The sequence below is a fragment of the Falco punctatus genome (assembly GCF_963210335.1).
Source record: "Falco punctatus genome assembly, chromosome: 8".
NCBI classification, from domain to species: domain Eukaryota; kingdom Metazoa; phylum Chordata; class Aves; order Falconiformes; family Falconidae; genus Falco; species Falco punctatus.
Window position 1 is genome coordinate 3959137 of NC_137588.1, and position 18067 is coordinate 3977203.

General features: G+C 46.1%; 1 protein-coding gene across 3 annotated transcripts in view; it reads right to left on the bottom strand.

The window, feature by feature from the left end:
* LOC308068755 (uncharacterized protein) overlaps positions 1 to 16310 on the bottom strand; it is an 80121-nt gene extending 63811 nt beyond the window's left edge. For all 3 annotated transcript variants that reach the window (XR_013930118.1, XR_013930119.1, XM_080399902.1), the window contains exon 1: positions 8551 to 16310. The gene's annotated coding sequence lies outside the window, so the exon portion shown is untranslated. The remainder of the gene's footprint in view (positions 1 to 8550) is intronic.
* Between the last annotated feature and the right edge of the window lie 1757 nt (positions 16311 to 18067).

An 18067-nucleotide genomic window follows, 5' to 3' on the forward strand; every position in this document is an offset into this window, starting at 1 on the left:
CTGATCCCAGCTTAGAAAACCTGGGGCTACAGGTTCGGTTCTGCCCATTTTTACAGGGAGCAAAACGTAGTATCTGCCAAAACCAGGTGTTCCCAAGGGGCTGGGATTCAGACAGTATGAGGCAGAGGAGGAGGAGGAGGTGTCTCAAACCCAGCTGGACTCAGCCCAGCAGGGACCTCACAATGCCTCTCCCAAACTTTGGGCAAGTAATGAAATATTTTGAACAAACTTGCCTTGGTCATCTGGCCAGCCAACAGGAATTAAAAGGGTAAAATTCCTAACAGAAAGGCCTGTGAAAATCAAAACTCACAATAAAACCCTCAGTTCTTCCTGAGTGAATCAGACAGAGGAAATGAAGCACATTTCTGTCTAACACTTATTTACTAGAGCTGCACTTTGCATTTTTGCCATTACCATTAAAGTAATGGCTTTGATTGACAGGAGCTCATTTTTAATTAGCCAGATCAACCAAGGCACAACATCAGCATTTCTGAAAGCATCTGAAAAAGCAGCCTACTTCTGCAAGAAAAGCTTATTTCCATTTGAAGATTAAAGGTTCTAGACAGCGGCAATATGTTTCTATCTGCCATTTCAAAAGGAAGACTTGAAAACATCAGGCTGTACCACATGAGAGATTAAAAGATACAGGGAGATAACTCGCAACCAGTCCTGCTTCTCATAGGTCTTTCTTCCTTAATCCTGTCCAGCAACAGCCTTGAACAACAACAATATAACCACATTAATCAAGGATTATTAGCAAGAGATCTTAATGCAGCGTTTTCACCCATCCAGCTCAGAGGTGCTCCGCATTTCACTGGAGAGTGCCATCATTCCTGAATTCATCAACAAAAGAATCACACGCTGTTAAGGGAAGCGACCCAAGCCGCTTGGTGGAGTGGGTGGTGTGGTGGGCCAGAGCAGGACCTGCCCACCTGGCAGGGAAGCTGGGGCTGATGGCAAGGTCTGCTCTTCGGCTGCAGTGACTTCAACAGCAGCAGGAAAAAGCTGTTGCCCCATTCAAAACTGCACTGTGCCACGAGAGGCAGCCAGGAAGGGGAGGGAGAGAATGAGCAACAGATACCAGAGCATGATCTGCCTTAACTTTGCTCTTACATCCTATCTGGCAAAGGCCTTGATTAATCCACAAATGTAGCAAAGCAACAACGTGGTAGAAAAGCTGCCTAAACCCTGTTATCTCCCCTACTCCTATCACCAGTAGCACTCTTGCTGTTTGAGACATTTTTAACCAAGCAACGTTTTCCTGAAGCATACTGCTTTTCCAGAAAACCTTTCAGCTTGGAGATACACTGCTTTCAGTTCAAGCTGCTTGGGAAAGCAGGCAGGGAGGCTGGACAGGGTGCAGGCAGGCACACGCATACACCGTGGGTTTTGCAGGTCAGTGCCACAGTGCCCAGGGGGGATCTGAGTCTCCCAGTAGTTGCACCTAATGCCCTTGCACATCAGGACAAGCAGAAGGAAAATGTGCGCTGCACTGAGAACACACCCACTATTTTTACACCTGAAGCGGATGTTTCCATTTTGATGAAAATGGTCCAAAAGAATTATTTGGGTTTTTTTCAATGTGAAACAGACACAGTTAAGAACCTTGAAAGCCACAGCAAAGGGAAATCATCATTCCCTGGACAGCTGTGAGCGGGATGACTCCCAGCTACAGGGCATGGAATTAAACCCTTTTAGAAAAACATTCCTGCAGCCAGACTGCACCACTTACAATTCTCTCTCCTTGACTTCATAGTCTCCTTAACATTGAACACCAGACGGCCCGAGCGTTAATTTCTTCTGCTGTTGGGTGGACCTGCAAACAGCTATCCATAGGGATCTATTCTGAAGAAGCTGAACCAAATACTTCCATATAATAAATTTAGACTCCACAACCCCACAGTTAACCACTGGAAACACTGGGACACATCTCTGGCAACGGACATCGTGATGGCCTCATGCTCCTGCAAGCCACTAACTCTGCCCCTCCGATTTATACCAGATTTCCCAGACCTGCAACACAACTATTTGCAAACCTTACAGGACACATTTACAGTCTGATCAGCAAACTATGCAATTGCACGTTCAGTGTGCAAGGACCTGTTAGACACCTGACTTTGTTAGATCCTCTTTTTTCTATATTTTGAGCAGTCATAGCTGCTTTAGCTGACACCAGGGGCTTTGTCGCTTCTGCTCAGCATCAGCAAGGTTTTCACTTTCCATCAAAACCCCTTAATGCTATGCAGAACGTGGAGACAGTCTAATTGCTGTGCCGTCCTCCCTGCTGCAGCCTTTTTCCTCCAGGAGCTCCGTTTCAGCTAGCGTGGCTCACCCCTCTCAGCTGCCGCAGCCAGGCCGTGCGGCGGGGCTGGGGGAGCCCCTGGCAGCAGACCCGGGGCTCCCACCGAGCCGGTCATTACCCTTGGGAGTCCACCACTGTCTGCCCCGTCCCTCTGCTGCAAGACCTGTCTAAATGCCATCTACCAGGCACAACTCCAAGCACCTATGGAAGTAACGTACACCACCTCTGCTGTTTGGGTACTGCCCAGACCGTTGAGAGTGCTTATATTTAAGATTCAGCTTTTACTTACGGCTGGCACAGTGTTTAGCTTTTACTTCTCTGATCCCACTATTAGCCTAACATGCATGCTGCAAGCTTTCAAAAAACCACTCCGGCTACCCAGAAACTGCAGCAAACTTGCACCACCTATCGACACGACACAGCGCAGGCGTTGGTGTAGGGCCAGAAACCCAACACAAAACAAAGCAGCCGTGCTCCTTCGTATGGAAAATCACCGTTGTACTTCCAGCACCCTACGTTACAATATGCCTCAAAAAAACAGTGCTTGATCTCACCAGCTGTTTGGCAGACGCCAGGGTGCACCTGACCTGACTGTATCTTCTGCCCTCCTACATGTCCAGCTATCCCAGCAAGGTGGACGAGCCTGGAGAACCCAGGGTAGCCAAGGTGTGCTGCTGCCCCTTCGTCAGCGACTGTGCGTTGCAGAGGACGTCTTGTGCCTCCTCACCTCTGGCTCAGGTACCTCTGGATTCCTTGTCACAAAGAGCCCTGGCAAAAGAGAACTTCCTCTGCTTGAAATTAACTTTCTTCCTCCTACCTATGTGTTTCAAGGACTCAAAGACAATGTCTTCTCCAATTTAACTTATTCTTACCATATAGGAAACTCTCAGCTTATCCCTACCCCACCATCCCTGCAGCGAAGGGATGCCCATCCCTTGTGCAGGTTGCATACATCCCTGGCAGCTCTGCACCGCTGAGCCTTCTCTGCACACTTCACAGCAGGCACTCAGACATCGGTATCATCAGAAATAACATAAAATAACATAAAACTCTCTCCCAGCATCATCTATCCTCCGTGTGCAGCAGAAAGCTATGGTTACTTTGGGAGGCCTTCCCAGGTGACTACTTTAAATACCAGTTGCAGCTGTGAGCTCTGAATAGGATGGAGAGTCAAGCACAATGCCTACCAGCGACCAAAGGATGCTATTTCTTCCTCACCTTTGGCCACCACTCACTGCCCTCAGGCCATGGTCTCTGCAGAGGAGGCATCTCTGTGATCCTGAGGACACGGCAGCCTCTCAAAAGTACAGAGCTGGTGTGACCCAGATGAATATCAGCCCTGCCTCACACATGGCCGCTGGGAAGCTTTGCTTTTGCTTTTCCCCTGGAGTGGGAAAGGAGATGTCAAATGTCCTTTAGAGCGAGAGCTCAAAAGGAATACGGGGTTTCTGGCTAGGCTCTTCCCAGACAATTTAGCTGCTATTCAGCATGCCCCACATTTTGACCACAGAAGTAGCGTATTAATTCCACTGTAATGCACTGAGCTTCCTGCTGTGGGTATTGTGGATTTGCCTCATATTATAACAATTTTAACTTGCAGGCTTAAGCATTATCAGCACACACTATGCTTCTGCTCCTTCAAAGCTGTGTACTCACTGGGGAAAGCTGGTTCTATTCCCTTTTTCCCTGTTCTGCCTAGCCCATGCTCCACTTTCTACCTGCTCTGAATTTTTTTCCAAGAATCAAATCAAGGCAATGGTGTCAGCGTTTTCAGACTAGGTCCAGATGCCTGTGACCCTCGGGGATTCATTTCATTTTGTTCATAAAAGGAACACAGGGGAATGTGCCACTGCATGAACACTCAGGATTTGTACGGCACCTCCCTGTTCCTTGTAATGAATCTGTTTCTCAGACACACACACTAAGTCACATCAGTTCCACTGAAGATAACAAAATAGAGGCAATCCCCACCAGGTGAGAATTTGCCCAACAACAATAAAACGCACGATGCAGAGTGCAAAGACAAGCTGCTGTTTTCTCCTCGTGGTGGTGACCACCGCTCTCCATCTCCTGCAGTAAAACAGGATTTTCCTTCGGCCCCTGCCAGGACTGATCCCTCTCTCCCCCCCTACTCCCTGCAGCACGGGTCTGCTTTGATCTCCTTGCCTACAAACCCTTTTGGCTCCCGAGTCTTTTCTGACCTCATTAATGCTATACAGAAATACACATAGTTGGCAGAGGCTAAACACGTATGTGGGCATCGCTGCCCTCAGCTCAGCCCCTGGGTTCGCAGCAGGCAGGACCAGGCTTGAAACCTCTGGCTCAGAACGAGAAAGCTCTGGCCACAAGTACCACATCTGGAGCCAGCCCAGAAGTGATGGGGGAGGGGAAAGGCTGGACAACTCTTTTGTCCAAGCCCTGTACGTCTCTGAGTGCCACGAGACATACACAGCAAACCTCGGAGGCAACCAGAGAGGGGCCCCGCTGGGTTCAGAGGTGCGACATGATGGTGCTGTTTCAGAATGCTTCGGTGGCTTCAGCTGAGCTGCCTGAAGCTCAGAAATTCTGCTTTTTAGGCCATTTCAACTCTTAGCAATTAGGTGAAGCTTCCTTCCCTAATTGAAATAACACACAAGTCCTTCCAGGGCAATCAGCAGCTGGGAAAAAAACATTGATTTGGGAAAATTTGGGAGCTTGGGATTTCAAAGTTTAACTTCAAATTTTATTAAGGTGTAAAACTGCATCATACGTACCAACTAGAAGCCAGTTTGCTGGAGAAAGGCAAAAGTACTATTCAGTTGTACTCAGGGCGACATCCACTAATGACCTTTAATATAACAGAGGCTATTTCGGTGTTTATGTTATGTTGATGCATCACGTGCAACTACAATACAAGGGATTCAAAATGTGCAAACTACTTTTTCTAGCAGTTTTCAAAGACAGAGGGAGAAGCCCACTTTCACAACAGAGCTTGCTCAAATAAATGAATAAATAAAACGCTATTTCAACCTTACTGGCCTGATTTACTATGATAGGAATCTATCAAATCTTTGTGAGAGCTCAAGCAGCTTTACTTGTATGTTGTAACGCTTACACCCAGGGTACATTACTCAGTACTTGGAAGAGAAATTGGTGGCATCCAGAGACCAATTTATTTCTTTTTGCAAAGAATTCAGCTTCATACCAGCTTTGATGCTCAGTTTTACATAGTGCAGCATCTGCCAAATGACAGCAATCTCCAAGCACAGGTAAGAAACCCATGCCAAGAAAACACAGCAGTTATTTCTTCAACAGTTTTTAACAAACATGTCTTAGCTTTCCAACTTACCTATTAATATTATACAGTCCATTACTCTGCATGAGCTCTACAACTTGAAAGGTCTGTCAGATTTGAGATATTTTAATCCATTTTCTTCCAACTCTCTTTTTGACATTTTGAAAAAAATACATTGGTGTCTTTCTTCATATATTATATATTAGTAGTTAATTGTGGAATAACCTACTGTAGCCTAGAAAATATTATTATTGTTGACTGTTTCCCCAAATGTTCCTTGCCCAGGACACTCCTTTGGCTGTGATAAAGCAAGCACCAAAGAACTGCAGTGATCCAGAAAGTGCTTGCCAACTCACATGAGGGCCAGATTCTCATCTTTATTATAATATTATTTCTTTCCAAACTTATGTGTGAGACTAGTCTTTTGATATTCAGTAACCTGTTTACGGGAAATGACTTTACACAAAACATCAAATGAGTTGACAGCAAATTGAATTAAAAATATGATTTTTTAAAATGCTCATGAAATTCATATTGCTTTAAATATAAATTAGCAACAGTGCCAGAAGGGATGAATGTATTTCACTACTTGACTGCAGATAATTTAAATGTACAGTTTTACCTATGTTCCCTGTATTCATTGTACTTTCCTATGAAAGGGTGGAGGAGCCTTCTTAGCTGCTTTGCTGCCTGGTCCCACACATTCCTGGGAATGTCAGGAGGCAAAGGGGTGCAAGGAGAAGCCTTTGGACAGGCACACTGCCATACCAGTGCCAGACCAAACCTGACTATCCTGAAACCTCAGGATCTCAAAAGAAAACCGCCAACTGCACAAGATTAGGGGTATCATTTTGCTTTCCCAGCCAGCTCATCACCTTGGTATCGAGAACATCAACTGCACTACTGAACAGGCACGTATGCAAATTAAAAATGAAACTACATCCTTATATCCTCTGATCAACATTCACCCTATAGTATTTTCCACTCAAAGCAGTATCATGCACGCTGGTCAAATTCCAAATCTAATAATTACATTCTTCCAACATAAATTCTTCCCACAGTTTTAAACAGAGTCAATATTCTTTATTTTCTGCCCATAAGTACTCAGTGCTTTTAAAGATTTGCTGCCTGCTACCCCCAAAGTGAAGCTGAAGTGATACATGCAAATTATTTTGAAAGGCCTCTATGCTGCCAAGAGGAAATACACTCAACTTCAGAATCTTACCATCATTAATAAATTCATACAGGAAATAATAACAACACACATTTGATGGTTCACGCTACTCTGATAGTCGCCTTAATAATCATATTCTCACAGATGAACAGGCTTGCATAGAATTATATCCAAAATTTCACTTAATGTTTGAACTCAACCTCTTATATGAGAAATAAACTTCCCCTTTGCTTCCTTACTTTCCCACGCACACAACCAAATGCTTCTGGACCTCCTGTTTTTGCAGTGGAAGCAAACCATGAGGCAAGCCAGCGTGATCAACCAAGGAGCAACCTGACTGATCTCCACAGCCAGACCCCCTGCGCTTGGGACAGAGTCCTCGAAATCCCAGTACCCGCGCAGCCACGTGCTACCTACACATCGGCTCTTGTTTCACCCTAACTACAAAGTATTTAAAGACGTGGTAAAGTGCCACAGATGTGTAAAGTTTAAGAGTGCTTCAACATAGAGTGACAACTAAAATAAACCTCTCTGCATAAAATAAGCTCTGTGTATTTTTCTGCCCTCTATCAAATTACAGCATCTTCAAATTATGTTAGGAGAAGCCCTGTCTAAAATGCGAGTTGCTGTATTTCATCAGCTATCAGAGATGACTCGGGATTACGAGTACTGAAATAAAATGAACATCCTGTTCCAGTTCCTTTTAACTGAATTCTCTCCCTCAAACAGCATCAACAAGTGACTCGGTACAATGTCATAACAAACAGTACTTTTGCTGCAGCAACGTACTTGGCAAACAGCAACTCTCACAAATAAATCAGTCACATTTTACTGTTGCTGCTAATCAAAAGATCTTCATTTTATCTTGGGGAGGGGAGTATAATAAAGGCAAGTAAACAATGTTATTTCTGTAATAATTGGGAAAACTATTCATCTGCATTTAGATGAACCAATAAATGATGTTTAGGCCTAAATCTGGCTTCAAGTTGGTGACACCAGTGTTCTAGTGAGAGTGTATCACTGACAGCGATGCTATAGAGAGAGCGTATCACTCTCTGATCTCACTGAGCCTAGCAAAAAGGACATCCTTCTCTCTTTCAGATTTTGGTTGAAGTAGCCCAAGTGCTAATGCCAGCCAGGGGAGGGATAAAACGGTTTATGGCACAGCAGCACCAGCCTGCTCTAGATCAGAACAACTGTGCAATGAATTAACATCATTTGGGGGCTGCTCACAAGCTGCACCTGTACCCTATTCTAGGGGGGGTTTAACACACTAGATAAATACGGTGCATCTCCTCTAGGTGCTGAGGTTCCAAGCAGTGAATTTATTGCCACATCTCTGCACTACAAGTTTCTTACATTCGGGAATCCTAGCAAAATGCTCAAAGCCTCTTCACACGTAGCACCCTTTACTCCTGAGCAGTCAAGCAAGTTACCACATATTACATTTTGCATCATATTTGGGAAAAAAAAAAGAAGACAAAACGCAACCCATATCACTTCAACATCCAGTTCTTCGTAAATAATTCTGGATGAAAGGACACGCCATTTGGAGAATCCATTCATTTCCATCAAACAAAAATCTCATTAAAAATAAGCTCCTTCTCACCTGTAGCTAACTCAATAATTAGGTGTAGCTACATTAATTAGCTATAATCCAGAGATTACATGGGATAATAGCATGGTCTAATAAGGAAAAATGATGTTCAGCTTTTGAACATGTGGGTTTGTGGCAATTTCTTTAGAGGGGAGCTTGCTTTATAAGAACTAAGGACACAAGATTGCAATTTTAATTCTTACCTGTGAGAAGTGAATGTGAAAACAGTTCTTAGAAGCCCAGGAAACCAACCTTGCTGTTTCTTTAGCCACTCTTTTCCAAACATCGGGTAGTCATTTTGAAGCTTGGGTTTGCACTGAGTAGCGGGAGCCCCGGCAGCCCTCGCTCAGCGAGGAGAGCAGCTCCAGCCCCTGGGGGAGTGCGGGGCACTGCTGACGCAGGGTTTTAATAGCCCACAGGTGAGACACGGGCAGCCGGCACTGTATGGCAGATCATGGTCAGAGGGTTCATTTTCCCGTCAGGAGTGCTGCAAGCAAGGTGGCAGAGCCGTGACTGGATCAGCAGAAGTGAAGGTTTTCTTTCTTGTTGCAAACCAGGAGAATCAAAAAAATTAGCTTGTGTCCTTAACAACCTTCCCTATGACCCCTCACACACCACCACCACCCCTCCCCGATCACTTCAGCTGCCCACTTGCCTACCAATTCATCCTCCTGATCTGCACATTGGGGTTAGCCTAGTCATATACACAAAAATCAAGCAATACGCAAAACCTCCCATTATTTAACACCTTGTTTCACCCTGACAAACAAAAGCAACATCTGTACTGCTTCCCCATGTGACCTGCCAGTTTTCTGCTAGATTTTTCAGCATCAGAGTTTCACCACATGAGACAGACTGCACAGCGGTCTCCCTCAAAAATTAAACAGGCACCAGGGCGTTGGATTTCACCACAAAACAAACATTGAAGTGCTAGCAATGAAAAGCCAGCACAGAATTTTGCGAGTGTGATGCCATGTTTGAAGGTTTTAGTGGATAGAGTTGCTTTTGTTGTTGCAAGTTGTGACCTATCCTACGTGCCAGCGGAAAGCAGATTCCCCCCTTAGTTCCCCCAGATTTGCAACACATTTCTTTCTTACATCTAAAATCATGTGGTGGTGGTTCAGGCATTCCCATGGATAAGCACTCAGCTTTCAGCCCTCTCTTTTCAGCTTAAGAAACAAGGTTGTAGTCTCCCAAATAGTTTTACAGTGACTTCATATTTAACTCGCAGCCCAGCAGGTCAGCATACTTTTGATCATCTTTAATACGCTTACTCACGCGGTGCAGATATGACCATATCAAAGCAAAGGCATACTTGCAGAATGCCTTCTTTAGATCACATAGAAGTGAGTTATTTTGTCTCAAAAGAATTATTCATTCAAAGCCTAACAAACTTCATGCTGCGGAACTATCCACAGAAACATGATAAACATACACCAAGTGATTTGAAAACACTTACCCTACAATGACGCTACCGAAGTTAGGTGTCATCTTAAGCAATTGTAGAAAGGCAGATGCTTGGAAACAAATGTGGTTTTATCCTGTAAAACTAAACATTTTTCCGCGGAAGAGAAAGACACACTGGTTTTAATTTAGATCTGTTTTGAAAAGGACACAGCTGTTGCTCATTCACTTACCCCACTGCTGCTGTAGTCTCCAACAGCCTCTTAGTGCAAATTCAGGCTGTCTTGGGATATCCAGATTTTGCCCAGGACCCTTGAATGGGAACCCCGTGAAGTGGGCTTCATGCCACCGGGGCAGTTAGCACGCTGGGATGCCGCTGTCTCACTCGAGACTCCCACATCAAATGCAGAGTCCGACTTTTTGATAGTTTGGAGGTTTCAACCTGTCCTAGAGCAGTAGTTGAGGTCCTAAATGCTGCCATCAGCCCGAAGTGCTGCTCCTGAGCACTCACCCATCTGCCCACCCCCGGGAGAGCCTGGGAACGGCTCCCTGCTCTGCTGAAGAGTCCTGTTTTAATGGGTTTCTTCAACAGTTCCTTCTGTCACTGCTGAGTAGATTAAAAAAAAAAAATCAAACTGAGATTAATGACAGTAATAACGAAAAGCTGACCTGCCGGCAGTTAAGCCAGACATCTTGCTTTCTGAAGGAGCCTGTCCTGCAGGTGCAAGGGACAGTTCTGGTGTTGTAGTTCTTCCCATTGAGTTACTCTTCACCCATTTACACATGTGCAGTTTGCTTTATTTTATAAATCACTGCCTCAAAACAAGACCAAACACCACAAACCGCTCTTATTTTCCATTTACAAGACTCAGTGTTTCTGCAGAGAGCAGAAAAATATTTATTTTGGTGGTAGAGGGAGAGCAGACTTCATTTTCTCCAGTACTAGTCACTCTGGTCCTTGCATACAGAGATACAAATCTCGATTCTAGAAATAACCAGGAGAGACAAAACTTACGCACTCTACATTTAATGTAATTATTTTATAGCGCAGTTTAGTAAAACATCCCTTTTAAAATAGGTTGAGCTAGCCTGGAGTTAAAACAAGAGACCGACATCCCAACTTCCCAGCAGAGTCCGGTCCCCTGGGCACGGTGAGGAGGAAGGACAGCAGGCAACCCAACCCGCTGCCTCCTCCACCCCAGCTGCACACTGCCTTTGCTCCACAGGGCCTTGGCCACGATACGTACCATGAGAACATCCAAGAACCCCCTAAATATCCAGCAGCAGAGCACTATCTCGCCTTCTGGAGAGCAAACAGCCACTGGCATGAGCCACAGGTCCAGCAGCTGCTCCATCGCCTCCCTCCAGCATCGGTGTAGCCATAGGCACTTCCAAACCCAGCCAGCCTGGCGAGACAGACCCTGGGCTTTGGTACTTGGAAACACTGTAGTCTTAGTTTAAGCAGGTATTTTCTCATTTGTTCAGCTCCCTTCCCCTCATCTTGGCACCTCATTGAAACGGGCTTTACTAGGCACTTACAGAGCAGAGCTGTAAAGAAACCAGATGGTTAATTTAAAAGCACGCCGCCCTCACAGCATTCCCCTCTGGGAATTTCTTGAAGTACACAAAAAAAAAAAATATTAAGTTGTATCACTTTTTCTACTACATCATTAGTTTTATTTCCAAATCCATATTCTGAGGGGGAAAACAAGTTTTGATATCCCTTCTGCATTCAGCTACAAACTTTGCAGGGGCCAAGGGGGCTACTACGTTACAAAAAGAAACATAAAGGCAGAGTTACAGTCCCACTTGCAATCCAAAGCCACTAAGATGCTACTGTCCCTGCCAAGAGTACATTTTGCCCCTAAAATAGTTGCTGCTGCAGGCCAGCGTTAGCCCAGATGGACCACACAGCAATAGAGGAGATCTCACATAGACCTGTACCAGTCTCAGCTGCAGCGCCCTGGAAGGGACAGCGACCGATGGTGCCAAGAAGCTTCCATGGAGCTGGCAAGAGATGGGCTGAGGATGGGGCAAGGTGCCGAGCCTGCGACGCCGATACAGGGCAGAAGGAGTGGAGAGAAGGTCCTGAAAGCCCTTGGAGATGGCAGGGGCAGCAGCTGAACTGCTGGAGCTGCAAGAGTTCGGACGAGCCACAAAGCAAGGCTGGAGGCAAAGGAAGGCAACAATCACCTATGAGCCTACCTGAGCTGAAGACATGGGAGCAAGAAGAATGCGGAGGAAGGATGGGACATATTTCCCCGTGGGAACGATGCATATGTAAACACAGAGCTATCTCAGTGACCCCCTTTCAGTAGGATCAGGTACTGTTTAGACAGTCTGAACAGCAAATCCTTTTAAGGGCACGAAGCCAACCGACAAACCATTATCCAACCCTTGTCTCCAGAAACTACCCATTAAAAGGGTACTCCACAGCTGTCACTCAGCATCCCGTGCCCCATCTCCCAGTGCAAGGCACGATGGTGACATTCGAAAGAAATCCAGCTCCACACAGCACCGACCCACCAGATGTCAGAGCTACTCCAGCAAGTCTGCGGAATATTTACAAAGCAGTTTGCTAAATTATACAAAGGGAATAATTTGCAATGTAGTGGTGTGTTTGCATTCTGAATATCTGATTTCCTGTTCGACAAATAACCTAAACACTCCCAACCAAATGAAATGTAGACAAGACTTAAAATGTTTGAAGAAAAGCACTCATCCAGAAAATTAAGGTCAACACGGAACAGATGGTGCCTCTGAAAAATGTGGCTTCAACATTTATCTTTATGTAAAATAAAAATCTTTTAAAAACCTCCGGCTGTTTGGTGACAGTCCTACTTGAAATATTGAATCTCGCACTCCATGGATAATAAAGAAGCACTAAAAAATTATTTCAAAATACTAAATCTAAATAAAGTTCTCTCAGCTACTGTGCAATAAGATTTTTGTGGGCATGTAAATACATATCAATAAAAGATAGATTCAATCGCTTCTGTAACCACTATAAATATTGAAAGTGCTCTCCTCATTTCCATAAATATGACCCACGACTCCCAAGTGAAAAGCTTTTTCATTTGCAGCAGCTAGGAAAAAAATGATCCTTTCTTCTTTATCAAAGTCCTTTGAAAGGCTGAATTTGAAGCCCAGCACACAGGGAGTTGTGAACAACTTGTTACAAAGATGCATGAAATGCCTTCTCCAGCCTCGGAGGATTTGATCAATGGCATTGCAGGCGGATCTCTGTTACCCTGGAGGGCAGGCAATGTCACCCCGACCTGGCTCTAACTGGGCAGGCCTGCAAATGGCTTTGGTCATACAGAAATGAGCTGGAACAAGCAGAAATAATAAGAGACAGACCTGTCAAACACCCAATAAGTAGTGACACATTAGAAGCAAATCAGAATTGTGATAAAGCAGCTGAATATTGGCATAAGCAGCCGCGCAAGTGATGACACGGCAAGGTGAGCACCAGGGAGGGGAAGGCTCAGCAGGACAGCAGGTGAAGAGAGGGTAGTCAGAGAAAACACAGAGCTGCACACCAGGATCTTTCAAGTTCACCTGCAACTTGACAAAAATCAAACCCAAAGTCCGCACACTGTGAACCAAACATTTTTGGAGGAAGAAGAAACATCTGCAGTACCTAAAAATACAATCCCAAGAAGACCTCCTCTCACGCGTCCCTGGCAGAGCACCCTGATGACAGGGGGCCCTCTGCCAGGCTCGTAGGTCACATCAACTGCAGCCTCAAGTTGCACCAGGGGAGGTTTAGATCAGGTATTAGGAAACATTTCTTCACTGAAAGGGTGATCAAGCATGGGAACAGGCTGCCCAGGGAGGTGGTGACATCACCATCCCTGTAGGTGTTTAAAAAATGTGTAGATGCGGTGCTTAGGGACATGGTTCAGTGGTGGCCTTGGCAATGCTGCATTAATGGTTGGACCTGATGATCTTAAAGGTCTTTTCCAACCTGAATGATTCTATGATCACAGGCTACACCCATCACCCAAATTGCTGCACATACCACCTGAGTCCCTGAAGTTAATTCCTAAGGGGCCACCTCAACACCTGGACCAACAACAACGCCAGTGGTAACAACTACAGCTCACCAGCTGTGGACATCAAAGCAGCCATGGGCAGAGGAGGAGCTATCTACTCATACCACCACACCCCCACACACCCCCTAGAAAAATCAGAATTAGTACAGTGAAAATAGATTCCTGAAGCCTGTCCACAAAAACATCAGGTCATTGCAGATCTACTACCACTTTTTGTTTGACAGTCACTAGACATCCAATAAAACAACCGTCATCAATGGTTCTCTTTCTTCCAACGTAGCTTCCAGCTGTTTGCATCTACTAGAAAGACCCAGATTTTTGTGACTCACTCACGCCTTCAGCTACAACACTGATGAAGTTGCAAAGAAAGCTTCTGCAAATCCACTTTGCTAAGAAAGCTACCAGGAGCTTATTGCAGCAATTTTCCCGAGCTGACATGCCCTTCTTACTGGCTTCCTGGTACTGACTTACGGATGTTTTGGGTCCCGCTTCCTCTAGAAATTACGTCTGATTCCCAGCACCACTGGGGAAAAGAAGCTCAGCAAGAACGTTTAGACTCACTGTCCCTAGCAACGGGCTCCGCCACCAGTAAAGCAGAGCCAAAATGAAACTAGGTTGCGCGTACCAGGGAAAGGCTTTCAAGACTGGCTTTTGCACAGGGGTCTCCGGCTTCAAGGTCGTCCCAAACCACATCACAAACAGCTCTGATAAGCAACAGCACAACTACAGCTCACCAGAGTCTTACAACTAGTAGAAGGCAGATCAAGTTCTCTCTCTCTCCCCCTACCTAGAGTTTTTTTAAACTTAGATCTTTCCTTTTTCTGTTAACAGAAGGTTGTGTTGATTTTGTCAGTCCTCTTGCATAGCCAAGTGCTGCTGCTGCACATCAAAATGTCTATCTGCATCAGGCTTCAACCACTATTTCTAAAAATAAAGTAAGTTGTATTAATTTGTTCCCCCAGCATCTGGTGCTTAAAATTATTTCTTGGCAACTTCTGTTCTTGGCTTTTAAACATTTTTCATATTCAGCTTAAGTCTGACAGCACTATTGGTTATCCTTCTCTGCCTCGCTAATAATTTGGTTGATGGCATGCAGGTGGGTTTCTCATAATTAAAAAACCCATTTGCAAAGTTTGCATTAGGTGATCGGAAAAAATAGAGCACTCCACTCAAAGGTTAAATATAAGTAGGCTGCAGAGCTCCATGAAAATAGTGCATAATTTAGGGATAAAAATAGTTTTGCTTTATTCAAGCTAGGCTGGATAGGTAGATTTTTTTACTGCAATCAGCCTAAACCTCATGTCTCCAAGTTACATGCTCAAGTTGATTACAGAAAATTAAATTTAGTATTAATCAACCTAGGAAGGAGGAAATTACAAAAATTAAGCTAATGCATAAATCATAGAAAATAATGGTGGAAATGGCTACAAGAGATCATTTAATGCATCTTCATGCTTGTTCCACACCAGAATCAACACATCCCCCTCCCCAAGCCGCTCCTGACAGGTATTTGTCCAATTGTTTTAAAAATTTAACAACACCACAGGTCCCAGAAGCCACCAGGCACAGTCCTCCAGGGCTCCACCAGCCCCTCTGCCACAGACCTCTCCCCAGCACCCTCCAGCCCCCCGGATTTGGGGTACCCCCACCCCCCCACTGAGAACGCGCAGCAGGACCCAACCGAACCAAACGCACCAGCTCTGACAGGTCTGTTGCCAATGGCTGCACTTCCCACCTGGCAGGATGGGTTTTTTTCCTTTTCTTCAGCAATAAATAACCCCAAGGTTCACCGGCAGGTCCTGCACAGACGGCTGTGCACGGCACGCAGCCGGTGCTGCCACGGCCAGAGCCACAGCCTTTCCACCATGCAGTCAGGCACCGGTAACTGGCACGGGGGTGGAAGGGACAGCCTCGCCCCACCTGCTTTGGGGCACACAGGCACCCACAGACCCCACACAAGGAACTGGCACCACAAGAGCCCGAGCCGTGCAACCACAGCACAAAGCACTCCTTGAGGCAGCACTGGCAGGCAGTTCCCAAGGAAGTGGCAGCCTCTCCCAGTCACACCAGCAAGCTCTCCATGACTGGTGGGTTGTTTCCAGTTTTGGGCACAGAACTACAGCCCTTGGCATCTCTGGAAAAAGAGCAAACCCGACCACCTAACTATAAAGAATTTGAGCTTAGGAGTATATATGCTTAAACTTGAGGTAGAAAGAAACATCTGCGCATTGGCTGTGGCTTCCAGCTTTTCCACAGCATTCAGCATCTTCATAAATTATGAATTTAGCACCCAATAGATCTGCTCTACCACCTTAATCTGGTTTTACAGATGAGAATCTACCACCTGCACAGGACTTGATCCAAATCATGCTTCAAGTCAGTGGGATCTCCCGGCTGTCCCAACAGGCACACAGCAGAGCTGGGCAGGCGTGCTTGCAAATCTCCCAGATAGCTGTCCAGTACTTTGCAAGACCATTTCACCCTCTGGCTATGAACCTGAAGAAAGCACAAAACTGCACGCCTGGGGAGTCTCAGTCAGTGATGTAGTAAGCCAATGTTGTCTTTTATATGCCAGTTTGACACGTAGCAGCTACTCAGCCCTGCAGTGACTGCACTCCTCTGCAGAGCCGATACGGTCCCATTTACACTTGTCTAATTAGGAAACGTTTAGCTCTGAAGGTACATTTACAGTACAAAGACTTCCTTTTCTGAGCTACATCCTGATGCTTTACTCCTTTCCCTAATCTTGCTCCCTAGGAAATGTACAAATCCGGACAGTCTTTAACAGAAGGGGCTGTGGGAATACAGTTTTAGATGAAGCTCTTATAACTGCATTGCTTTCTTCCTCAGAAAAAAACATTAGCAATTTAAAGAAATTAAAAGCTAAAGGAAGTCCTGAAGTATTCCCCTTAGTTACTTCCAAACTTTTTTCCTAATCTCTTTGAGCTACATCCTCTGAATTTTAGTCAACAGCTTGTTTAGGATTATTTTTTTTCCATTCCAATTTACAAGATGCTGTGTGTGTTTATAGATATTATGTATACACACACACAAATGTCCATCACAGAATAAATCAAAAAGCATAATCCTTGTAAAGAGGCATAACAACTTCAAATTCTCTGGAATCGAGAATAAAGGAATTAGTAGCATGATTAAGGCTGAAGTCAGAAAGTGCATCTCTGAATGAATTCCTGAAGGACTTTGCTGAAAACATCAGTCTCAGTTTTCAGGCAATTCCCCCTGGTTTGGTACGTGTCTTCCAGTGGGAACACAAGGGCTTTTTGTTTATTTGTTTTAATTGAAGCCACGTCCCCATGAGCAGTTCCCCCTGCAGCCAGCTCCAGTCCCCCCACTTACGCAGCAGCAAACAAAAGCACACCAGAGGAGAGGCTGCTGAATCAGCCCGGCACAGCCCTGCGAGGTCTGGGTGCTTCCACGGGTGGGAGCAACCCTCTCCCCCCACACCAACCAGAGCCAGCACTGGGGACTCCGAGCAGCAGCCAAGCCACCGTGGCAGGCAGAGCCCCCCGAGCTCCCCGGCCACAGCGCCCGGAGCCCCTGCAGACGTGCGGGGCTGGGGGTGCTCAGCCTGAAGAGCAGGGTCCGCGGAGACCTCCGCGCCTTCCAGGGCCTAAAAGGGCCAACAAGACAGCTGGAGAGGGGCTTTTTACAAGGGCACGTAGCAGTAGGACAAGGGGTAATGGTTTTAAGCTGAAAGAGGGTAGATTTAGGTTAAATATCAGGAAGAACTTCTTCCCCATGAGGGCGTGAGGCGCTGGCACAGGCTGCCCGGAGCAGCTGTGGTTGCCCCGGCCCTGGGAGGGCTCCAGTCCAGGTGGGCCGGGGTGGGAGCACCCTGCTCTAGCGGAAGGTGGCCCTGCCCAGGGCAGGGGGTTGGGACTAGATGTCTCTGAGGTCCCTTCCAACTCAAACCGTGCTATGCCTCTGAGATGGCCGAGCAAACACAGCAGCCTGAAGCAGGAGCCTTGCAGAGCCCAGCACCTCCAGCACCCATGCACTGCCCTGGACCAGCTACAGACCCCAAGCCCAAGCCCCTCACTCCACCTACAGCATGGAGGGGTTGGGGTTGCTGGAGAGCCCACCCTTGGGGGTGCTCCGGGCCACCCCAAGCAGGGTGCCCAGCATCCCTACACTCCCCAGCAGCAAGGGCCAAGCTCACCCCACACATCAAATGACAGGGGCAGCGTCTGGCTAAGACACAGCAATCCATGGCTCTACCGGAATCGTCAACAGAGCA